Raw genomic sequence first — 26,509 nt, 5'->3', positions numbered from 1 at the left:
TCTATGATGATGGAGATAGATTCCAAGATGAAAAGGGGAACCACTGTCTGATAGTTAGTAACCCTGAGGATTACAACAAATATGGAGATAACGTGGCAAAGGGGAAAATGGTTTCAGAAACCCAAGAACCACCACCAAACATTGATCGACCTAGAGCGATTTTTATGTATGATAAGAAAACAATCAGGGTTTCAACCTATAATGAGAATGTGGGAATTTACAAACATGAGAGCGAGGGAATAGTTTCCTACTTTCGTTGCAAAGAACCATACCCAACCGAGTTAAGCAAAGATAAGGTTCTTTACTTATTCTCTTATGAGATTGCTATGGGGAAGGATATCATTTTTGTTGATAGGTACGGGCGAGAATACCAACGTATTCTCCCAGAGGAGGTAGAAAAGGCAACAGTTCCAAGAGCATCAACATATGCCCCCGATGAAGTGCCAAGAGCCACCTACACCCCTAGCAAGTCGATAAATCCCTTTTCAGAGGAGTACGATGCGACCTCACATTCTACTCGACCGCAGACATTCAACAACCAAAACCAACCAGCTACCCAACCATCATTGCAGGCATGGCTTCGATAGAGTGCAACATTGGAACAGGACCGAAATTGAGATGGTTATCAAGCCTCACAAGGGCTAAGGGATTTACAAGAACCACCACTCTATTCACGGTATCAAGGAGAGAGTAAGCCAAAGACTCAAGGGTCAACAGAGCCTGGAAGACCACCCATAGAACGAATTCGAAGAGATGAACCATCTCTGGCAAGAACTGTTAGAAATTATGGCTTAGGCGCACCATTGGGAGAGGAACTAGCCTACTATAGAAGACCAGAGGAGGTATATCGATTAGGACGTGGAGATCCAATGATGAGATTGGTAGACCATCGTAGAATTAGACCTTCTCAAGTGCAAAAATGGGTAAACAAGAAATACAAGAGAAACAGATATCCGAGAGATCATGTAGCAGCCTTTGTGCGTGTAATTAGGCGGAAGAGGTGTTAGATTTCCCTGCCCAATTTGCAGGGTTTGGACTAACCCTAGAGGATGATGCTGCTACTTGGTTTGACTTTGTGGAGCGTAGAGACTTTGAGTCTATGGAGGAGGTGTTTGACGAGTTTATCGAGGAATTCTCACAAAGGGGGATAGCTCATAATACAGTCTCAGAAATCCATAAATTCAAACAAAAAGACGGGGAATCTGTGCGAAAGGCAGTCCTACGACTAAAAAGATATGTTAAGTTCTGCCCTGTGGAAGAACTGCCAACTCAGTCCAGACTTATGCTTATATTTATCCAAGGACTAAGGAATGCAGATCTCCAGAAGGACTTACATATGAAGAGGAGCACGACATTAAATGAGTTAACTAAGGAAGCTCTTTACCTTGTGGACGATTGTGCGGTCTACAAAGAAGGTGATTTCAAGGATCTTGAAGACGATTCATCCTCACAACAAAGTGGAAGCAAGTCTTCTAAGACAACACCGAAAGGAGAAGTAGTTGTAAACCAAGAGCAGCTTGTAGAGGAAGTGCTAAAAAAGATTAACTTGTACGCCAAACCTCAGGCTAAACAGCCGAAGTGGTGTGATATTGAACAAAAATGGACAAACCACGGGACGGAAGAATGTTATTATAACAAGGGATATGTGAGAGAGAGACCTTACGCTCCCCAAGCTCATGTAGCATCTCCTCAAATTCCACCGATACCCAGGTATCAAGCAGGCAACCTACCAGGACCTGTAGGTGTAGAAAGACCACAACCAATGTTAGGGCAACAACCACCCCTGCCAGGATTACGACCAGTCGACATAAGATACACACCAACAGTAACCGAATCAGAAGAGAAGGCTTTGGTGCCTATGTATGCATATTATGAAGATCCCAATGGATATGCTGCAAATCCTGTCTATTTTCCACCGGAAGAATCCTCAACACTAGAACCATGGAGCATGATGGGAGGTGCAGGACCACCAATAGCTGCGTAGGAAGCAGGAGAAGGAAGATATAGCTTGGATGAACGAACATTGTTGTTCATAGCCAACGGAGGCATGGGTGGGCAGAGACATGCATACCAACAAAGAGGAGCTCAAGGAGCACCTCAACAGTCTAAAGGACCCTGCTACAAGTGTGGTGGAGACCATTGGCTAAGAGACTGTCCTCATGATGAAATCATTAGAGTCAACGCATATTGCACCGAGTGTGGAGTTACTCATTTGATTCCTGATTGCCCTAAGAACCTGAGCAAAGGAGCAAAAGCTACCTTGAACATGCTAGAAGCAATGCCTTCCAGTGGAGGGTCAGAAAATGAGACAATCATACCTATTCAGGCAGTGACACGAGCCCAAGCTCAAAGGATGACAAACGAACCCATAATTGAAGAGCCAAAAACCGATGCCCCAAGTTTAGAAATGAAAAATCAGAGAAGCACTTGGAAAGCTAGAAAGGCGCGTATGAAAGCCAAGAAAGAACGAGAGAAAATGGCTCTATTCGAGGAGTTAAAACACACAAAGGATAGATTAGAGCGGTTAGAGGATCTCGCTAGCCTAAGCTCACACACTGCGGCAACCATAGCACCCAAGGAACTAGCAAAACCCAAAAGTGCAGGATCAGGAGGATCAGTGTTGGTGGACAAGGTAAATGAGCCGCTTAGATGCAATTTTAAAAGCTTACGAAGCCAGATTCAAAAAGAACCAAACCCAAGAGCAAAGATGCATGATTTATCCATATGCTGAAATAGAAAACAGAGGTTGGAAATGTGTAGAAAGATGATTGAAACAACTCAATCTTTGATAGAAAACCTGCTTGGTAAACCTGCAAATTGGCATGAAGTACCAGCTCCAACCCCTATCAAACCAGTTTTAGAGGAACAAGTAGAAACGAAGGAAAGACTCACGAATGCCTATGAGTCTAGGGGAGAGCCTATCATAGTGCCAAATGCGACAGATGAGGCAAGTGACGGGTTCCAGCATAAAACATTGGTAGAAATGGGTAAGGATTGTAACGGTCTAGATGATCTGTGGAAGCAAATCCGTGAGGCCAACGAAGCTAACAGGGTAAGTTACCACATGAACAACAAGAAAAAAGAGAAAAATGAGATCTTACCTCCCATTGAAGAATTTGAGGCAAGATCACAAATGAACTTTGATATACATTCACAAGGGGGAGACCAAGGATCAATTAGTTCGGGGCACAGCCAACCAGACTCTCTGAATACTCTACCCTCTTACCTAGGAGAGTATGAAGCCAACTCGGAGGTGAGAGAAATCCTATCTCAAAGACTTTCTTCTAACAAAGTGATGGATTCACAAGGGTTGATTGAGTTATTTTCCACCTAGGTGGCATGCACAATCACATTAGCCGAACTCCTCAGGTTACGACCAAACATGTGGACCACAATAGGCAAATGCCTAGAAAAATTTGGAGTGAAAGACCCCACCTCAAAGCTTCAGGAAGGGATCAGAGAATTGGACAGGCCTCAACTAAACACTAGGCCAGTACCTTTAAACAAGGTTGGAGAGTATTGTGAGGGAGAAGATGGAAACACCACGCTAACAGTAGAATTCCAAGGAGTAGTTTCCAAAGCTATTCTTGACAGTGGAGCAGGAGTCGCTATAGCCACCAAGGAAATCTGGAAAAAATGGGAAAAACCAGCTTTGAGAGCTACCAGAATGAAATTTCAATTAGTAGATGGGTTTATGGAGAAGCCTCTAGGACTCTTAGAAAAAAGTGATTGTCACCTCATGCGGAATCGAGTATGAGCATATATTTGCAATAGTCAATTTCGACAAAAAGAACAATTACGAGATCATCTTGGGAAGACCATTCATGCGACAATTAAAGATGGTCTAGGATTGGGGTTATGACCACATATATCTCAGACATGGCCAGACAACAACCAAAATATACCTAAAAGACCATAGTTACAAGGATGTGAACCAGACACCAGTAGAAAAGTTTGATCCAGCTACATTGGCAGGATCGGAACTCCCAGCATGGTTAGGGCAACGAAAAGAGCTATGGATGTGCGGAGCTTCACATTGTGGGAGCTTAAAAAGAGAGGAATGCGTCTTAGAAAGAGCGATTGAGGACAAGGATTATATTCCGGAACCTTTTCCTGAAGATGCCTTAGGACCTTTGGAATGGGAACACATACTAGCAACATTGGATGTCTGTACCATTACAAATAGTCCAACAACAAAATTTTGTGATAAGGAGGGCTATGATGTGCTACCCTATTACATGGTAAGACTTATACCACGAGGAGATGAGATGGTAGAACCACCAGAACGAGAAGAGTTTTATAGCTTCTCTGAGCATGTGGAGGTAAATAACGATGCAGATAATGAGTGTTCAGACAGCTCAAGTGAGCGTGGGGAGAAAACAGAGAATATCAAGTTTTATGATTTTGCCAAACAGCTCCCTAGACGCCAGGAACGTTATAGGAGAAAATGAGCAAAAAACAAAGCTAGAGAGAACCTGATGCCCAGGATAAAAGATAAAACTCACTATCTAATGCTTGTAAAAGCAGAGGATTGTGTAAAAGATCAAATATCAGGAAGATTCTCAAAAGTTCGAAGGGAAGGAACACGAGAGGAAATAAGACAAGTACGGAAAGCTAAAAAAGAAAGAAAATCTCAAAAATCAAAACAAGAAACAACAAAAGACCTAGAGTGGACCAAACTGGAGCGTAAACAGAAATACCAAGAACTAAAATGGTCTTTAAGAGAGGTATGGACTACTGAGGGAGATAGTGATGGTAAAGGGGAGTCAGAAAAAGGAAACATGAATGTACCATCACACTATCGGAAACTCACCATCCAGGACAGAAAAATCATAATGACACCACCAGTCAAGGAAAGAACAAACCAGGATTCTTATGATGGGCCGGAGAATGTAAAAAGGATAGACCTCGCTGAACCAGCAGAGAAGCCTCAGCCGGTCTATATAGCAACTGATTTAGAGCTTGAAGAAGAAGAACTGCTAACACAACTTCTCAAGAAGTATAAAGATGTGTTTGCATGGTCCTACAAAGACCTCAAAGGAGTTGATCCATCGATATGCCAACATACAATTCCTTTGAAATCAGATGCCAAACCTAGCAAACAGCGTCCCTATACATATAATGACACATTTGCTAAACGAATCAAAGAGGAGATTGACAAGCTGATGGATGCTGAATTCATCTATAAAATCGAACATACAGATTGGGTGTCACCCATTGTGGTAGTCCCCAAAAAGAACGGAAAACTTCGAGTGTGTGTAAACCTCAAGAAGGTAAATGCAGCCACCATAAGGGATAATTATCCCTTGCCGATCACAGAACATGTACTTGAGAGGGTGGCCGGGAAACGGGCTTACTCCTTTCTAGATGGGTTTTGAGGATACAACCAACTGGGAATTGCAATAGAGGATCAACACAAAATAGAGTTTGTGTCACAAAATGGGGAAAAGATATTCCATGTTCACATTGATGCATCTGCATATGCAATCGGGAGTATTCTGGCTCAACCTAGAGACAAAACAATGGATTTTTCAGTTTGTTATGCAAGCTGACAATTAAATAGTGCGGAAAAGAACTACACAACCACCGAAAGAGAGGGGTTAGGAATTATTTATGCTGTAAAGAAATTTCGGCATTATTTGCTCCCAAACAAATTTGTCTTCTTCACAGATCATCAAGCTCTTTTGTATCTGGTAAATAAACCATGCAATACTGGGAGGATTGTAAGATGGTTTATTATATTGCTAGAGTTTGATTTCACAGTGGTGGTCAAAAAGGGTAAAACTCATCTAAGGGCGGATCACCTTTCAAGGATATACAACGGGGAAGCTCGTGAAGGAGTAGATGATGACATACCAGATACTTATCTTTTCAATATTGAAATGATACCCAAATGGTCTTAGGAAATTGTTAGAATTCTTTTCCTTGGAGGTAGGTTTGATAACACAGAAGATAGATCCAAACAACAAACAATTCAACAAAAAAAAAACTTCCAGTTGATTGCAGGACGGCTGTATCATCTAGGTCGGACCAAATTCTACGACTATGTATAAATCCGGAGGAATTCGAGTGTTATCTTGGAGAAGCATATGTCCAAGATTGTGCATTTCATTGTTCAACAATGAAAACACACCAGAGAATGAAACAATTGGGGGTTTATTGGCCAACTATGTACGCGGACACACATGCTTATGTCCACAATTGTACTATATGTAGTGCCAAACGACCAGTAGACCACGCGACATTGTTTCAGGTAAACATTGCACCTGCATGGAGTCAATATATCATTGATTTCTTAACAACAAGGACATTTCCTGAAAACATAACAAGAGCACGGAAAAGGGCTATAGAGGTGGAGGCTCGTGACTTTCAGTTTATTGGGTACCAACTCATAAGCGAGGAAAGGACAATCAACTTAGAATCTGTGCAAGTGAAAGTGAATACTTGCTTATTCTAGAACACGCACATGGCGGAATAAGTGGAGGCCATAATTGTCTTAACCGCAGGAATATGGTGGCCTACATTGCATATGGATGTTGACGAGTTTGTATAGCGTTGTGACACATGTCAGTACACCAAGGTGCCGATAAAGAGAGATGAGATGCCACTATGGCCAATGATGGGAGCAAGGGCATTCGCAAAATGGGGCATTGATTTTGTGGGACCTATTTCACCCCCTGCATATCGCACCCATACCCAATATATCATTGTAGATACGGACTATCTCACAAAATGGGCGGAAGCAACACAAAAAGCAGATGCTCGAACCACTGCACAATTTTTGTATGAGAATGTCTGTACGATACGGTTTACCAATTGTCAATGATCGAGGAACACATTTTCTTAATGAAGTCATTAAATATCTGCTAGAGGAATTCATGGTCATACATAGAAAATCTGCTCCATATCATCCACAGGCAAATGGTCAAGTTGAGGCCACAAATTAAACACTATGCACGGTTTTGACTAAAATTGTATCAGAGTCAAGAACAGACTGGGATCAGCAGCTACACTCAACACTATGGGCATATAGGGTAGCTTAAAAAACCTCGATCGGTATGACACCGTACAACATGGTGTTTGGCCTAAATGCTATATTACCCCTAGAGTTTTTAATCCCAACTCTACGAGTAGCGAAACACTTAGAATGGACAGGGCACGAGCTCTCTTCAAGAATAGATGATCTTGAAAAGCTAGATGAACTTTGCTTGAGAGCTGTAGCTTTGATCTATGCTAAAAAGAGAAGACAAAAAGAGTTTTTTGACAAGCATGTGCGCACGAAAGAGTTCAAAACAGGTGATTATGTACTTGTTTATACCTTGAAGCAACATGCCAAGAAACTTAAAAAGCGAGGGATGGGACCCTTTGTGATTAGTGACCTATCACAAAGCGGAGCTATCAAGCTTGCTACATTAGCAAGTGAAGGAATGCCAAATTGGATTAGTGGGTGTCGCTTAAAGAAATATCATTTACCACTAACATAGGATATACTTCAACAAATCCATCAAGAAAACAAGGAATGAAGGAGAAACAGAGGGTACGAGAAGAAGCTCAAGCAGAAGCAAAAGAACGCATTGCAAAACGAAGGCTTCTACGACAACAACAACAATGTGGATAACTGTTGCGAATCAATGCTATTCGACTAACGAATTTTGATGAAGACACAGTGGAGCCAATGATTGCAGTCAAAGTGGGTAGCAATCAAGTTGAATCGACGACATTGCTTGATTCTGGAGCTCAAGCAAATTTGATCTCTTACAGATTATACCAATAGCTCAAGCACATAGGTCAACTTCATCCTACTCCACAAGTGCTGGAAAGTAGTACATCACATTGACTGAAAACATTGGGTTGGACTATATTGCATATACAAGTACATCAATATATTTACCCACAAAAATTTTATGTGGTCAAGGATGAAAGCACACAACACCCCATGTTGTTGGGACAACCTTGGTAAAAAGAGTACAATGTGCAAATAGATTGGAATGCGAATGCAGTCAAAATTCAACATGCACAAGAACCACAGGTGGTAGCCTTTGCTTAGCAACCCTGGAATAATCAGCTGCAAGCAATGCAATAACTAGATAAAAAGACAAAAAGAAGGGTGCCACTAAAGAACAAACAGGAAACTGACAACCATGCTCACTACATGCATAAAAAGTCACAGATCGTAGTGAAGAGATCAGAGTTAGCAACACGAGAAAAACAGGTATGGGTGCGTAAGGATAGAAATGACATGGCAGACTAACAACAATACAACAGAGGAATTCAACAGAAACAGATAGTTCAACCAAAAACCAAGGGAATAAAAAAGATATGGATCCCAAAGAAAATACTCAGCAACAACTCAAATATGACTCGCTTATGGATCCCGAAACCGAGGCAACAGGAACTCCCTTCAGTACAAGCAACATCGGAAGGCAGCCAACTGCATATAAAACCAACAAACCGACTTATGTGGGTGACAATAAAAGACAAAACAATGGCAACCAAGACAGTAGCAATAAACCTACAAAGACCGGCCAAACAAAGCTACAAATGGAAAGCAAAAGAGACAAGATCTACGGCCAATTCCGCCACCAAAATTCTCTCCAAGGAGACAACTATGGCCATATCAACAGTAGCAACAAAGCAAGCGACTTTTGTAAGAAAAACAATCAAACAAAGAGCAGTAGAGTTATAACTTTTACTTGCAAAGAAAACAGGAAACCTCGACGGCGAATGCCAATAAGCATCTTGCTTATACCCTTCTCTTGCATAGCATTAATTTTTCCATGCATTGATCGAGTATGCATAAAATAGGGCCACATTACATGGCCAAGCATTAGCAAAAATTTTTCAACCCATGCACGACACATACACTGAGGTGATACCTTGTCGTCCGGGAGGACTCCGAGTAGGAGGGGGGGAGGCATTCTCAAATGCGGACCCAATGGCAGAAAGAGCAAAAAAGGGCATGTTTTTCGACTATTTTTAAGGGTTGTTGTTTGATTGCAAAATTTTCTAAACTAACCCAAGTACATTTGCTCTTATACACCATGAATTTATAAGTAAATGGGGCCAAACGCCAAATCAAGCCCCTAGGTGTGCGTATATAAGTAAAAAGAGTCATTTTTCGGGCAAAATATTGATAAAACGGAGAAAATCCGGCCATAAAAATTGCATGTGAGTATATATAATGTTTTTCGGTGATGCTTTTGATTTATTATGATTTTTGGGGATTTCCTGGGTTTGATTTGCTATTTTCCTTTAATTTTGCTAATTTTCGGCAGAAAAACTTCAAAAATACAAAAAGCAGGTGAAAAACGGTTGTAATGAAAAACAAAAAATATGGGGATGATCAATGACTATAGGACAACCTATGGTACAATGGGGGTGCAATTATGAGACTGGAGCGGAAAGCGTGTTTTGGCCAGATTTTGACCGAAACGTCAAATTTCTCGGAAACTGGGCAAATGGAGTCCAAATCAAGAAATTTTTGAGCCTAAACTGCATCTCGCAAGAAGTTGGAGTACATGTCAAATTTCATGAAAAGTGGTTCGGGGACCCCCATTATAAGAAATTTTCACTTTATTTTAAGCTCATTTCCACTATTGACCTTTGAGAGAGAGCTCCTGCCACGTAGAGCGAACGGAACTTCCAGCAGCTTCTACGACGCGCACGACTACCCGACTGGCTTCAGACATGAGAGGTAGGCTCACCACCTTGAGCTTTTCGCGCATGTTTGTCGTTTTGTCGCGAAAACTAGCGTAGGGTTCACACAGAAAGCGGACAGTAGAGACCTACAAGTAGAAGTGGCCACCTAACGGCTAACCCAAAAGCAATGAGACTTCATTGGCAACTTACCCTAGCATAGGAGACCAGTCTTGGATGCCCAAAGGCATCAGAAAACCATCGGAAAAAACCCTAATTGCTAGAGCCCCGCAATAGGCCACCAAATGGGAAATCGGCGGAGAGGCGCCCAAATGCTACCAAAATTCATGGGTAGGAGCATCTCGACATGCTTGACAAGTCTATGTAACCCACATGACCAAAAGGTGACCCTAAGCGGTACTAAACTTCAGAAACGGCATCAGACACACAAAGCGTCAAATATCTCTCCCGGCCAAACCACATGTCTGTTTGCCACCAAACTTCACGAGCGGCTTTCCTAGATCATCAACAACCAAGTCCTATGGTGGTAGACCACCACAAGTCATCGAAGACATGTAAACGCAACCACGAGTGCTTCTAGAGCGACAAATTGCCAAACGGAGCTCCGGTGAAGCCAAAATCGACAAAAACCATACGGCAAGGATCCCCAAGGGATCGAGAAGCTATGGAGACCAACATCAAGAAATTTCATCGCGGAAAAGCACTCCAAAAAGTCATAAAACGGCTCGAAGGCTCTGAAATCCACACAGGTTCTATCTATTTGACTTTTTTGTTGAAATTAGGCTTAAAAGGGACTTAGGGGGACTAAGGGCAGGCACCAGTAGCAGTCTCCACATAAATTTCATCAGGAGACATCCTACGCGTAGGATATCTCAAGGCCATTTTTGGGCACAAAACCCAACATTTCTCATCACACACATTTTCTGAATAGCCTTTACATGCTATCCACCAAGTTTCATCACATTTGGACCAAAATTGACCTCATATGCATGAAAAAAACGCAAAGTTAGGACATAGAGGCAATCATGGGCCATAGACCTACCAAAACTTGTCCAAATCACATGAAACTTGCACAATACATTCATGAGCACATTGCCAACAATCTGTGTGGTCACCTGCAAAAAATGATGAAGTAGACATCCTACGCGTAGGATGTTTGACATTTTTGGCCTACAGAGGGTGTTTTTTAATTCCAAATCTTTCTATATCACCTTCAAGAGCTCATATATCAAGTTTGAAGCCATTCTAATCATTTTTGACCCCCAACACCTCCAAGATACACTTTTTGAGCCCAAAAGCACTACACAGGGTCTTACCAATATCAAATCTTGTCCAAATAAAAATCCAAGAGCATGGCCACGTTCCACAGGCCGAGAGCTACCCACAGAACAAATCTCAAGCTATTTTGATGAAATAGACATCCTACGCGTAGCATGTAGGATGTCTACAACATGTTTTTGAGCTTCTGTGCAAAAATTGACCTTATGGGAGCCATTACCATGGTGCAAGGAGCTCATATGTCAAGTTTCAATCCATTTGAATATCATTTGCCACCTGTGGTGGACATCCTACCCAATTTGTGAGCCTAAAGCCTGAATCTGCCCAAAAATACACTTTTTGATGCCCAAACCCAATTCCAATCACATAGCCATGTTGCACAGGGCAGGGACCACCAGCATGTCAAGTATCACTAAAAACTGATGAAAAAGACATCCTACGCGTAGGATGTCTAAATGATAATTTTTTGCCAGAATTGCACTGTGAGCACATGCACAGTTTCCCAAGTTCCTTTTAAGTTTATTTTCAATTTTCAAGTCATTTGGATAGTTAAAACTCTGTTTTTCAGCTGATATGGAAAAAACGCTAACTTTGGACTACTGAGTGCAACAGGATCTATGGCAGCCGTAAAATCACCGGCAACGAAGAAGAGGATGACCATAAAAGATTACTTGGAAGAAGTAGAGCCCTTTGTCATCCCAAAAGGAACTCTAAAGCCAACCAGCACGTGGATCCAAGAGGACTTGCTAGAGTCAAATGATCTGAAGATCTACCAAGGCGTGTTCAAAGACACCGAAGGAAATGTAATAGAGCTACCCATGCTACCGTAGGAGCTCAATGAGTTTGTCAGAAGCAAGATGGAAGAGTACCTAGAGAAGATAGATCTCCACAATTATTTTGAAGCTGTACCGGCACGAATTGACATAAAAAGAGTATGGGAATTTGTGACTACAATCAAAGAAGATGGAGTGGCCAGAGTTACGGATCTACAGGGCAAGCCAGACACTATGATTGAAATCACAGAGAGAGTGGTGGCAGCTGCACTAGACCTCTCCAACAAAGGGGATAGTGTAACCAAAAGAAGAGACGAAGTAAAGGTGTACACAGAAAAGAAAGGCAACTACACCTTTGAAGACATTACCAACCCTAAAGTGGCAATCATGAGTCAGCTGTACAACCAGTACTTCCATATGTGTACAAAGCGGCCACAAAAGTACAGAATGCCGCCTGGAGCAATTGCCACAACCTTCACCTGGGCAATGCAGAAGAGAAAGCCGAAGGTAATCAACTATGCAGCCTATATCCATGATAATTTGGTGAAAATGGGCAACAAGAGCCCCACTTACATTGTGCCGGGTGAGCTGATCACAAAGGTGGTTTATGGGGCATTGCACGCCAAGGGAAGATGGCCTGACCCCCCATCACAGAATGATTGGCTAAGGCTCAAGGAAGATAAGGAAGAGGAACAACCCAAAGCACCAAGAGTTGCCACAAGGTTGAAACGCCGGTTAGAGACCGTGCAAGAGGAGCAGCCAGAGTTGAAGAAGGGAAAGAAGGAATCTGTCCAAGTGCCGGTCAAAGAGACAAAATCACAGAAAGCGGCACGGCTAGAGCGGCTAATGGAAAGTTTCAGAGTCGAAAGAGCCCTCAAGGGAGATTTGAGCGAGCTATGGAATCCGTCACTAGAAGCAATGTCGGGATCATCCCGAAGGGTGCACAGAGACAGATTTGAAGATTATATTAAGAATTTTGATATTCTGGATGCCACGGCAGAAAATATCCCACATGTGCCATTTACAGAAGCATAAGTGGAGGAAGTTCGATGGCAACAACTGTTAGAAGAGCAGGAAGGCCAAGAAAGAGAGAGAAAGACAAAGGCGGACAGGGACTTTAAGAAAAAGCCGACAACTCCACCGTCCAGCCCGGAGTCCAGCCCCCCGCCATCACCACCTCCTCGTAGCCCTCCACAAACTCAATAGAAGGAGGAGCTAGACAAATCTGAACATCAAGAAGATTCAAGGCAAGAACAGAGCCAAGAGCAACAGCAAAAAGAAGAAGCTAAGCCCAAAAGTGAGCAGCTAGAGCTAAATGAAGCAAGGTATAACACGTTTCTAGATCTACTAGCTACTGGATATTCAAAAGAAGAGGCTGCCACAATCGTATTTGACTTGGCAAGCATAGGGCCCAAAGAGCAGATGCAGAGCCTGTGGTTAGTGGAGCTAAAAGAGATGGCCACCACTGATATAGTGGACCTGCAGCCACCCACCAATGATTGGGATGTGGTGATGACCAAGCTAACCGGGCTAAGGGCACAATCGATGGCCACGGAAAGTGAGATGGCTAATCTCAAAGCCACTGAAGTGCAGATCAAGTCTGAAGTCGAAACTTTACAAAAACAAAGCCAAAGGCATATAGAGAGAGAAGCAGAGCTGCAAGCCAGTCTGGCAAAGGCATTGCAAAAATGCCAAGAGATGGAAAGAGAGAATCAGACAGCAACTCAAAGACTACAAGGAGCCAAAGAAGAATGCAGAAAACTCAGCAAGACATTGACAGATGCAGAGAGGGAAAGGGACAACCTAACCCTACAACTTGATGAAGAGTCCAAGGAAGTGGAAGCCATGCGGAATGCCAAAGAGAAGGTAGAAATAGAGAAGGAGGCTAGCTAGGATGAGGTCATTGAGCTCAAGGACCATATTAAAGTTAAAGATTAAACCATCCAGCGGCTACGGGCATCTCCAGCCAGAGTTAGAGCGACTAGCTCAACTCACACCACTTCAGAGAGTCAAATTTATGAAGAGAAAATGAAAGAGATCCAAAAGGAGTTGACCTTAGAGAAGAAGGAAAGGCTGATGATGGCCGAGGGGTCAGTGGTCATGCAAACCCGCATGGAAGACGGGCACAAGGCAATGCAAGATGAGCTGTAAAACATCAAGAGAAAGCTCGAGGATGCGGAGAAGATCAATGCCGATTTGAACGACCTCCTTGTGAATATGGGAGATCAAGTTGAAGCAGAAAGCAGACATTCCAAAAGCAAATAGAAGAATTGAGAGGCCAGCAGATCAGCACCGGGCCTGTAGGCCATGGAAGGAATAGATTTAGAAAATGTGGCAGATCCTGTGGACACACCCATGCAAGAGGAAATCCTTGTAGGACCCTCTCAAGAGCCACAAGATATGACACAAGATGAAGAAGAGAAGCTGCGAAAGGCCATAAAAGCGGAAATCAGAGACACGACCAAAGAAGCCTTGGAATGGGAGCAGAGGGTTTTTAAATCAATGACCATTTAGAAGATAGACGCTAGCAACCTTCGGCGTGAATGGCTACAACCCTCTCTCCCATATCCTTTGCTCAAATACGAAGCCGCCACAATCAAAGAATAAATCAGAGAAGAGCCAACAGTGCCACTGTACACAACAGACATCTCCAAGCCTGAAGGGGTAAAGTTGATAGTCGACTCTCAACCCAGGTGGAGAAAGGCATGGCTAACAAAGTATCCACAGTATCTAATCCATTTGGTAGAGGCACCCAAAGTCATCAGAGATAACCTAAGTTTCTACCCTCTACCAAGGATACGGACGTGGAAGGCCCATGAGCTACTGCAAAGAAGCCAACCTACTTGGCTAAACTATCCGAAGCTGCCAGGCTTGAAGGCAGGCGAGAGAATAAGTGTTCAATACATGGTGAAAACCCTAACGGGCACCATCAAATTGTTCACTAGCTCGCCTGACCTATCTTGCATTATGATGAGAAAGATCTGCAAAACCCTTTTGGCAGTCTTCGAGACGTTCAAACCGGGCCAAGCGACAGACAGTATCTTCTTCTTTCAAGATACATACTAATGTGCATACGATCTGTCTGGTCAGCCTTCCAAGGAGGTGATACATGCATTGTATCAAAGGATCATGTTTTTGCCATCCTATCACCTCCAGGCCTTTGAAGAAGCTTTCTACATCGGCTTCTTCACAATCAGCACTGACATATTCGGCCCAACACTACTGGCTCAACATGCAAGATATGAGTCATTGCTCAAGATGAGAGAAAGCCTAAGATGAAGAAGCAACTCGACAGCCATGTCGGGGACGACATGAGCAATGAGGGGGGGAGTGTTAGAAGCTGGACACACCCTACAGAAAATGACTGCTCGTCGATAGATTATTATTTTTTGTAATTATTCATTTATTGAGAAAACCCGACATTTCACCTTTGTAAATATTGGGGCTTACAGAAGTTTCCAGATTGTATCCCAGTTTTGATATTTAGATTGAGTAGATGGTGGTTAAATTGGAACATTAGGGTTTGAGAATTGTAAGGTATATATACCACTTTTTGACCTTAATGGAGAACCTTTTGTCATTTAAAAAAAGTTTGAAGTCTGTGAGTGAGCGTACTGTGTACGAGAGAGAGTGAGAGCATCATCTTGACGCTATGTGCGCACCGTTGGTCGGAATTGAGTGCGGAGAAGTGCAGCGTGTTGCCCCCGACGAGAGCTACGCGCCAATACCTACATTGGAGGCGTACGGTCCGGTTTTGCGAGCTCCATCTACGAGCTTCATCTGGTGTTTCGGTGAGCATACGTTGTCCGATTTTGCATTGCAGCATATCCACGCGTTCGCATTGAGTAGAGCTACACATTAGGCACTTTAGATTTCGAAAATGAAGACCTGTAAATTTCGGCCAGATGTCCTACGTGATTTTGCACCGAGTGTTTTGGGTTGGGATTTTGGTTCTTAGACTGTAGGGAGAGCGACCTATTGGTGTTAGTAGGGTCTTCTTCAAGCTCTACTGTGTTTCCAGATTGTTTGATGGGTATTCGGCTCTAGAAAGCATTGTAGGAAGTTTCCTCTTATGCACTCTTGACAGCTGTGACTTAGACATTGGGTAGAGACCTCTTTAGGAATTAGTTAGGAGTCGGTCGAGTGTAGGTTGACACCCTATGCTTGCTTCCACGCGCCTGCGGGTCGAGCTTCGTCCTTAGCTTTTTCCACACGCCTGTTGGTCGAGCTTGGTTCTTAGACTGTAGGGAGAGCGACCTATTGGTGTTAGTAGGGTCTTCTTCAAGTTCTACGGTGTTTCTAGATTGTTTGATGGGTATTCGGCTCTAGAAAGCGTTGTAGGAAGTTTCCTCTTATGCACTCTTGAAGGCTGTGACTTAGACATTGGGTAGAGACCTTTGTAGGAATTAGTTAGGAGTCGATCGAGTGTAGGTTGACACCTTATGCTTGCTTCCACGCGCCTGCGGGTCGAGCTTCGTCCTTAGTTGACAAATCTTGTTAGTTCTCGCTCTGCTGACGTCCGTCGCGGCGTATCCGTCCAACAGAAGAAGACGATGAAATTCGAAATTTAGGGTTTTGAACTTCGCGGGGCACGCGGGTGTCCCCCTATTTATTACAAAATTTGAATAATATTCTTCCGCGTCTATTACCGCGTGCATTACCGCGTACTTTACCTCGTGCATTAGTGCAACTATTACCGCGGCGCAATTTCAACCCATCCACATAGAAGGCCACATTCTGACATTATTACTATTGATTTCCAAAATCTATTGGTACTATGTCTTTTATAAAATGTATATAAAATGAAAGTATTCCTAGTACTTTGGAAATGACATTTCTACCTAAAAGTTTTGATTACCATGCATGTTAAATTTATTTATTTTACTTTTACTGATATTTTATTAACCTTTTTTTGTAATTTGATTTTAATTAGTGTATGTAATTTATTAATGTAGGTTGCTTGGGATGATTTTGGCCCGTCCACTGAATTGGATAGATCAAGGTGGTTGGCCGAGGAATTACCATGCCCATGCGTGCGGTGCAAATGCGCCATTGCTCGACTTCGACGGATATGCTTGAGTCATGTAGAAGATTATGGACTATGGGACAATCCTCGCAAGCGTTCACGGATGGAAACAAACGATCGGCGAATTGTAGCGGCTATTGACGTCACCCCTCATTGGCATGTGGTTGGTGGAGGAGGGGAAAGGAGCGTGGAAGAGCGCATGCGCTATCAGGAGTTTTTTGGAGCAAGGGATTGCGCATATGTACATACACATGCATGGTGCATCAAATAAAGAATTGCCCATTTTCCAGAGCCAGGTGGTTACGTGGGGCCCGCATGTGTACAGGTAGGACAGCATGTACATAGTGCATCGATTTTCACTATCACCAGTACCAGTGTGTTTTTTCTACAATAAGGAGGAGTTGGTAGCACGTAAAACTTCTCGAGGAAGCTATCCGCGGGCCGACGACATGAGATAAGCAGGTGGGTCAGATGGCATCTAGTGGCGTCAGGAGGTCGAACGGGGTCAATATTTGCACGTGGATGAGTACGGACACAACGTGGATGTTTTCTTGTGATAATTATGCAGAAAGGTCATCATGAGGACCTTATTTTGGGGCCACTTCATGTGGTTGCGAGACGCATTATTGGAAAAAGCTGAGTGCCAGGTGTGCGGATGATGCAAAAAGGTGACAACTATGCATTGTGAGGTCAGTTTTTGGCTTGTTCGGGGTCCGTTTGAGGTCATCTAAAAGGCCAAGGGTGCCCAAGTAAAAAAGCTAAGTGTGGGAACTGAAAAAACAGAGAGAAGAACAGAAAAAACATGGAGAAGAGAGGAGGAACAACCGCAACTGTGTTTTTGGGGTTTTTGGAGCCTGTTTTGGCCGTAAACTGCTCATCCGAGGTCGGATTTGAGCACTTTGACATTGTAGACTGGGGTTTTGGGCCGTTCCGGACGCGATGACGCTGTCCATTTTGCCAAATTACTCACTATGTTTCTGCTGTTTTGGCTGTGTAAGTTTCTCCTATGAGCGAATCTTCTGCTCTAGTTTGTGATTGTATCTGGCTTATTTTACCCATACTGTGTGAGCTATTTGCCCCCTTGGTGTTGGCCCAAGCTCATTTGTATATAAATATCAAAAGTTCTCCTCTTTTGAGCTGAGGTTTTTTGGGTGTGTGTGTGTCTCTCTCTGTGTGGAGTGGGCAAACGGATAGTCTCTCTCCTCTCACTCCATAGGTGCGATCCCTGTCTCAGCCAGGTGTGTTGTGTAAGCCGAGTGGTGCCCCATAGTGTGTGTGTGTGTGTGTGTGTGTGTGTGTATCTTCCCAAGAGTGTGTGTCGGGTCGTTATAGAGACGTTCTGTGTGTTTCCATTCTTTTGGCGCCCCCACGGAGGATCTTCTTCGAGTACGTTCTGCTTCGAACTTCAAGCTTCGAGATTCGGGATTACAGGTTGCAGATTACAGGTTACAGGTTATAGGTTACAGGGATAGGTACAGGTACAGGTGATTCACACAGGTAGAGGTAGCTGGAGTACAGCGATCTACTAGCAGTGATGTCACTTGCAGTTGTTGTGGGTATGCATCACTTGGCGCCTGTTTGAGCGCATTGTCTGCTGGATTGTACGTTACTTGTGAAAACTGCCATTGTATGCATTTATGGAGCCATACTTTGTTTTATTTGGTAGTCCCAACCATTTTTGAGACTTGGTCTGGAAGATAGTCATTTCTGAGACTTGACTATACGCGATTTGCATTAGCCTTCGTGTGAGGGTCGATAGCGTGAGGTTTTATTGAGCCGGGGGATTCTCAAATGTGGAGATCCTTTCGGTGATACAGGTAGCTGGAGCACCCTTTTCGTGACCTTGCCATAGGCTATGTACCAGTGAGTCCTATTTGATGCTCGGGGTCTATTGTTGACAGTTTATGCATACATATACAGTCTATATTTTGGGTTCTTACTGTTCTACTTCTGGGGAAACTCTGCCAAAATTTTTCCAAATTGTGATGGCTAGTTTTTTGGTCTTTTGAGCCATTTATGTTGTTACGCTGCTGAAATTTTGGCAAAATCAGAGGATAAGACAGGTGTGCTTTCTTGGGAGCTGCATGGTTGACTTTAATGGATGATCAAAATGGACCTCAATTCACTCCTTTTCATTTAACTCAAAGAATCCAGATAAATGTTCATGTGTCCAGGAAGATTTTTTTCCAACAACGCATAGTCTTTATGTTCGGGCCAAGAAGATTAAGAGAGATACTGGAATGTCCTTTGCCTGTTGTAATTCCGATGTTTAACTATGAAAACTCATTTGATGTACATGTGTTTGACCTTATCTAAAGTTGAGCTCCATTGAAGTTTCTGGGAACTGAGTCAGTAAAAAAGTTTGGGTTCTTGTACGTGTGTTCGAAGGGGTTCTCAAAGCATCGTAATTTGGGTAGCCATGGCTTTCTCTTATCCGGAGTTTCATGGAAGAAGTGATGAAGATGTGGAAGACTTTTTGGAAAAGATGAAGGTTGCCTGCATTAGCAACCAGATTCATGACCCAGCGCAGAGGTTACATCTTCTCCAAAACTTTTTGAAGAGTGATGCACGAGTCTGGTCCAAAGCATTTGAAGAGGAGTTGCGTGCAGCGGATCCACCTGTAAGATTGAGGTGGGACAATCTAACGCATAGATTGGAAGTGGAGTTTGTGAAGATAGAAGATCCTGACAAAGTGTGGCAAGAAGTACAAGGTTTGGTGTAGAAGGAAGGTGAGCCAGTAGATACGTACATAAGTAAATTTTCATTGGCATGGGAGCGAATGTGCAAGGCCTTAGCACCATAGGTACCCCAGCCTGACATGATGAAGAAGGACAGGTTCTTGGCTGGTCTTTGGGAGAATATACGTTGGAGAGTGGAGCTAAAGAAGCCTAGGACATATGAAGATGCACTAGAGGTAGCAAGGAACAAAGAGTGGAAGTTGAGGAAAATGAGCCAGTTAGGGGTGGAGTCTTTGCCCATGAGGTCTGAATTTCAGCCTATGGATTCTTCGCAAGGTTGGGTTCATCATGAACCAGTGGTTTCTGTTACTCCTCAGGTTATGCCAGCAGTGGTCACTACAGCAGTGCAAGATGATGGGCTAAGGCAAGACATGAGGCAAGTGGTAGATTTAATGAAGAATCTCAACCTAAACATGCTTGGTCAACTTGGAAATAATCGAGGTCGAGGGAGGTTTGAAAATCAGCCAAGAGGTGAAGAAAGGCCTAGGAATGGTGTGGGACAAAGCAATGGTAGGTTCTGGAGGCAGACGCCCACATATTATAATTGTGGAGAGTTGGGCCACATCAGCCCACAATGTGATAAGCCACCAAGGATGGGGGGAGACATGTATCCATTGCCAAGACAGGTGCTAGCTAGGTGAAATGATTATGGCATCGAAATTAAGGGAGATGAAGGAACCAGTGGACTAACCCAAGAGAAAAAGGGAAAGACAAAAGTGATAAGTGTAGTCACATTGGAGAAGGCATCAAAGCTAGAGGATACATTAGTGATGCCTATTGGGAAGAGGACCACAGAGGACAAGGAAGGAAGAAGTGCCCCAGGTCCTAGTAAGAAGAAGGGAAAGAGCCATGAAGGCGAGGATGTCAAGGCCAAGAGGAAAAGGAGGGCTCGTCGCAAGTTTCATGTTTCAGATTTTCCAATAGGGGTTGGGCAATTAAGTTATGACTTGAAGGAGGATCTGACGAGCAGGAAGGCAGATGTTACTTTTGGGCAGCTTATAAAGATGGTGCCTAAGCTAAAGTGACAGTGGAAGAGGATGGTTAACCCAATGGAGAAAGAGCCAGAGAGGGGTTCAGTGAAGGTGTTGGCAATGGATGAGCTACCAGACATTTGTCCAATCGTAGATGTGTGGCATAAAAGAAAAAATATGGGCCAAGGTTATGTGGATGGCGGAGCCCAAGTATGTGTGATAACACACTCATGCGTTGAGAAGATGGGTCTTACAGTTACTGAGGTGTCAGGGTTTCGGATTAGATTGGCCAACCATCAAAAAGTAAAATGTTTGGGTGTTGTAAAGAGCTTAGAAGTGGAAGCATATGATGCAAAGGCAGTGGTTGATTTTCATGTGATGCCAGCGGGGTTGGGAGCATATCCGATTATATTGGGCAGACCATGGTTACGTGTAGTGGGAGTTGTTCAAGATTGGAGACGTGGTACGATTAGCCTCTATGGAAAGACAGGTGCCAAGAAGCTATATAATATGGATACAAGGAAACGATTGGAAGAGCTTTATGAAGATGAGGATGGGTCTAGTGATGAAGACTATTCCACAGTGTCTGATGAGGACAATGATAGTACTACCAGCAGTGATGAGGATGCTGATGTTGCATTTCTTTTGATGGACAAAGGAATCCAGGAGTTTGGTGTAGTCGCATTTGCAAATGAGGTTGAAGATGAAAGTGAAGGGCCTTATGAAGTGATTGAAGGGCTGATGCAAACCAAGGTTGAGTTGTCAAAGAAGCAAGAATTGGTGACACAAATGATCAGTGGAGACCTCTCAGCCATGGAGAAGGAGATATATTTGCACATGCTGGCTAGTTTTCCTGATTTGTTCATTACTTCATATGAAGAGATCAGAGGGTTCAAGGGCGAAGAGATGCATATAGAAATGAAAGAGGGTGCTAAGCCAGTGCGGCAAAGGCTAAGAAGGATGGGTCAAGAGCAGATGGCAGCATTGCGGGAAGAGGTGGACAAGTTATTGATGGCAGGGTTCATAGTCCTTGTGGAGACCACAGAATGGGTGAGTCCAGTAGTAGTCAGTCCAAAGAAGAATGGGAAGTGGAGGATTTGTGTAGATTTTAAACCCTTAAATGCAGACACTAAGAAAAACCCATATCCTCTTCCATTCATTGATCAGATCTTGGATTCAGTGGGCAGGTTATGAGAGGTACAATGTATGTGATGGTTTTTCAGGCTATTTTCAATTGAAGATTGCTCTTAAAGACCGCACAAAGACAACTTTTATTACGCCATGGGGCTGCTATTGCTACACGGTATTGCCATTTGGGTTGTCAAATGGACCATCTTTCTATCAAGAGAGGGAAAATTGGGTATTGGAACCATTCATTGGTAGTTGTGTGGAAGCAAGTGCTGGGTGTGTGGAAGAGAAAGAACAACTCATTGAAGGAAATGTGTTTCAGAATTAAAGGCCTGTTAAAAAAGTTTGAAGCATGGAGCATCAGACACATTGAAAGTTCTCTAAATGGAGAAGCACATGAAGCAGCTCAAAGCATGATTGGGGAGTTATTTGTGTTGAGGACCACTTTACCTCTTTATCATGGCCGGGAAAGTTTGGCTCAAGAAGAGGAGTTTTTGCTAACAGGAATCATTCCAAAGGAGATTCAGAAGTCTAAGAAGTATGGTTTTGTGCGTAGAGCATACAGGTACAAATTGATTGGTGATGTCTTATACATGAAAGGGACTGATCTCGTGTTGAGACGTGTACCTTGGAGGGAGGAGCTTTACAGAGTGTTGGAAGAGAATCATGAAGGCGCATGTGGCGGCCATTTTGCTCTAAAGATCACTTTGCATAAGATCTTGCAAGAGGGGTATGTATGGCCTAGTTTGCACAAGGATGTTCACCATTGGTGTAGGTCTTGCAATAGGTGTCAAGCATTTGGAAAGAGAGTGTTGAAGCCAGAGCTACGAAAAACCATTATGGCATTTGATGTGTTTGAAAAGTGGGGGATTGATGCAATAGGCCCGTTACCTATCACAAGCAGGGGAAAAAGCTATATTTTGACTGTAGTGGACTATCTCTCTAGATGGGCAGAAGCTATAGCAGTAAAACAGATCACTGCAAAGGATGTGGGAAAATTTGTGTATGATGAAATATGTTGCAAGTTTGGGGTGCCACTGGAGCTACTTTCAGATAAGGGGTCTGGATTTAGAGCTAAACTGCTAGATTTTTTATGCGCGAAGATGAAGATTAGGCACCAACATACCACTCCTTATTACCCACAGTGTAATGGCTTAAATGAAAGATTCAATGGTGAGTTGGTACAAATCCTTTCAAAAGTGACAGAGCACCAAGGAAAGAATTGGGATTTGGAATTGCCTAGTGCATTATGGGCTTACCGTACTTCAGTGAAGACGGGTACAAGGTTTACTCCATTTCATTTGGTGTATGGGAAGGAAGCACTATTGCCTGTGGAAGTAGAGTTGCCTGCAGTAAAGATGTTAGAGAAGTTTCTTGGGCCGCCTAGTGATGAATTCAAAGAGAGGCTCTTGCAGTTACAAGAGGTTCAGTTGGATAGGATGAGTGCATTGGAACATTATGGGCAGATGCAGGATAAGGCTTTGGCAAAGATAAATGAAAAGGTTAAAAGTAAGGGTATCAAGAAGCATGACTTGGTTTTGCGCTACAACAATAAGCTGGACAACACCTTCCAAAAGAAGTTTCAAATTAAGTGGGAAGGCCCTTTCAAGGTAGTGGAGTGTTTCCCGAATGGTACATATCAGTTGGCTAACCTGGATGGGGTTCTACATAAGTCAAGGGTAAATGGATTGCGTCTTAAATTGTATCATGCCAGGTTAATGATGGTCGAGCAAGATGATTTGTCTGTGGATCAAGCAGTGTTGGTGAAGGATGAGGAGACTTGTGACGTTGCGAGTCTCATATCGCTTTTTGTTGCTGCTCTGCTAGATCATGAATGATCTAGCAGGCTAGGGGATGGGCAAATTATGTCAGGATTTTTTTGGAGCAAGGGATTGCGCATATGTACATACACATGCATGGTGCATCAAATAAAGAATTGTCCATTTTCCAGAGCCAGGTGGTTACGTGGGGCCCACATGTGTACAGGTAGGACAACATGTACATAGTGCATCGATTTTCACTATCACTAGTACCAGTGTGTTTTTTCTACGATAAGGAGGAGTTGGTAGCACGTAAAACTTCTCGAGGAAGCTATCTGCGGGCCAACGACATGAGGTAAGCAGGTGCGTCAGATGGCATCTAGTGGCGTCAGGAGGTCGAACGGGGTCAATATTTGCACGTGGATGAGTACGGACACAATGTGGATGTTTTCTTGTGATAATTATGTAGAAATATCATCATGAGGACCATCTTTTGGGGCCACTTCACGTGGTTGCGAGATGCATTATTGGAAAAAGCTGAGTGCCAGGTGTGCGGATGATGCAAAAAAGTGATAACTATGCACTGCGAGGTCTGTTCGGGGTCCGTTTGAGGTCATGTAAAAGGCCAAGGGTGCCCAAGTATAAAAGCTAAGTGTGGGAACTGAAAAAACAAAGAGAAGACCAGAAAAAACATGGAGAATAGAGGAGGAACAGCCGCAACTGTGTTTTTGGGGTTTTTGGAGCCTATTTTGGCTGTAAACTGCTCATCCGAGGTCGGATTTGAGCACTTTGACATTGTAGACTGGGGTTTTGGGCCGTTTCGGACGCGATGGCGCTGACCATTTTTCCAAATTCCTCACTGTTTTGCTGCTGTTTTGGCTGTGTAAGTTTCTCCTATGAGCGAATCTTCTGCTCTAGTTTGTGATTGTATCTGGCTTATTTTACCCATACTGTGTGAGCTATTTGCCCCCTTGGTGTTGGCCCAAGCTCATTTGTATTTAAATATTAGAAGTTCTCCTCTTTTGAGCTGAGGTTTTTTGGGTGTGTGTGTGTGTGTCTCTCTCTGTGTGGAGTGGGCAAACGGATAGTCTCTCTCCTCTCACTCCATAGGTGTGTTTCGTGTCTCAGCCAGGTGTGTTGTGTAAGCCGAGTGGTGCCCCATAATGTGTGTGTGTATCTTCCCAAGAGTGTGTGTTGGTCATTATAGAGGAGTTTTGTGTGTTTCCATCCCGCTCACAGCGCCAGTAATCCATTAGAGAGGGAGGAGGCACATCAAATCAGCCAACTGCTGCTCCCTCTACGAGTGACCACATCCCATCTCCTTACGTGGATGCAGAAGACGACCATTTGCATAGAATGGTTGAGGATCTCCTTGCACGAGAGGAGGAGCATGAACCATAGTGTGCATGCGAAAAAGCTTCCGAAAGAACGAGGAGTGAGCTACTCGATTCGGCACACACCGCACTATATGAGAGATGCTCTTACTCCATTTTAAGGGCATCTCTCGAAGTCCTTAACCTTTAGGTCATGTTTGGATGGAGCAATGCTAGTGTCGACGCACTTTTGAGGTATGTATATAGATTGTGAAGGATGCTTGTGGAGTGCATAAATTAGCTTTTAATGTACTTTCTTCTTGTGATAGGTTGCTAGGAAAGATGCTGTCAGCTGGCAATCACATGCTAAAGAATAGACGAAAAGCACGCGAACTGGTGTCAGGATTAGGGATGTATTATGATCGCATTTATACTTGTGTGAATGATTGTGTGCTCTTTCGTAATAATGAGCATGCCGATTGTGACACATGTCCATCGTGCGGGCATCCTAGGTTCAAAGAAGAAATGCAGAGCAACAGAATTCCACATCAAGTTTGAGGCATTTTCCACTCATCCCTCGCATCCACCACATGTTTAGATCGAAGGGTACGAGCGAGCTTTTGAGTTGGCATGCAGAAAATCACTCCACAAATGGTATTATGAGAGTGCCAGCTGACTCACCAGCGTGGAAGCACATAGAGGACACATGGCCAGAGTTCAGGGATGAGCCTCGTCACTTGAGAATTGGGTTAGCTAGTGATGGAGTGAATCCATTTGGGCACCGCTCTACTTCGTGGAGCACTTGGCCGGTGTGGTTGTGAACTACAATATTCCTCCTTGGGAGGCAACAAAAAAGGGAAACATTTTACTATCACTTCTCATTCCAGGAAAGCACAAGGTAAAAAACATGGATGTATATCTGCAGCCTCTTATTGAAGAGCTTCAAGAACTATGGAGAGGCATAGATGTCATTGACATTTCATGGCCACCATGAGACCACAAAGCTGTCATCAAGTGCATCCTCATGTGGACCATTCATGATTACCCAGGATTTGGAGAGGTATTTGGTAAGTATGCACATGTTAATTGTAGTCTTTGCTTTAGGTTTATCATCTCATGTGTAACATTTGTTTACCTCTTGGTAGGATTGGCAACATCTGGACATAGTGCGTGTCCCACTTGTGGCCCTTCCCTTGTGACAGAGAGACCTCCTCTTCTTGGGAGGGTGATCTATCCCAACAACCATCGTTTCCTGCCCCCTTCACATCGTAGATATTCTCCCCCTATCAATGGAGTGCAGTCGTTCCATTAGAACATGGCTGATTGGGCGAAGCATTGGGAGGAGCATCATGGTACCTCACCCCCTCCCAATGGGCTACCAAGGGGTATGTCGAGGTACTCAATCTTCTTGTCACTCCCCTATTGGGCTTCGTTGAAAATTCAGCACTTGTTGGACCCTATGCATGTGTTCATAAATGTTGGGCAAGCTATATGGGATCACATAATTGGCAAGAAGGATTCATTGGGTGCTAGGGAAGATTTAAGAGCCATGAGACGTCTCCCCCCCTTTAGCCATGCCCCGCATGGGGGAGCGGGGAAAGATGATTCTCCCAAAAGCACCGTGGATACTGTCAAAGGCAGACCAAGAGTGGACAAAGCAAGTTATGGCATCCATCCGAACTCCAATGGGATATATGTGGTCACTCAAAGGTGCTTTCACAAAAACCAAAAAGGGTGGCTCCACTCAATTGTATCGATTGAAATCCGATGATTGGCATAAAATCCTTCAGGTAAGAGTAGAACAGTTCGTGGTGTCTATGTGTCCTTATATATAAGTTGAAATTCACTAAGATGTTTTATTGTTT

The sequence above is a fragment of the Adiantum capillus-veneris genome, chromosome 29 (genome assembly GCF_014529385.1).
Source record: "Adiantum capillus-veneris isolate H3 chromosome 29, ASM1452938v2, whole genome shotgun sequence".
Taxonomy (NCBI): Eukaryota; Viridiplantae; Streptophyta; class Polypodiopsida; order Polypodiales; family Pteridaceae; genus Adiantum; species Adiantum capillus-veneris.
This window is presented reverse-complemented; position numbering follows the sequence as displayed.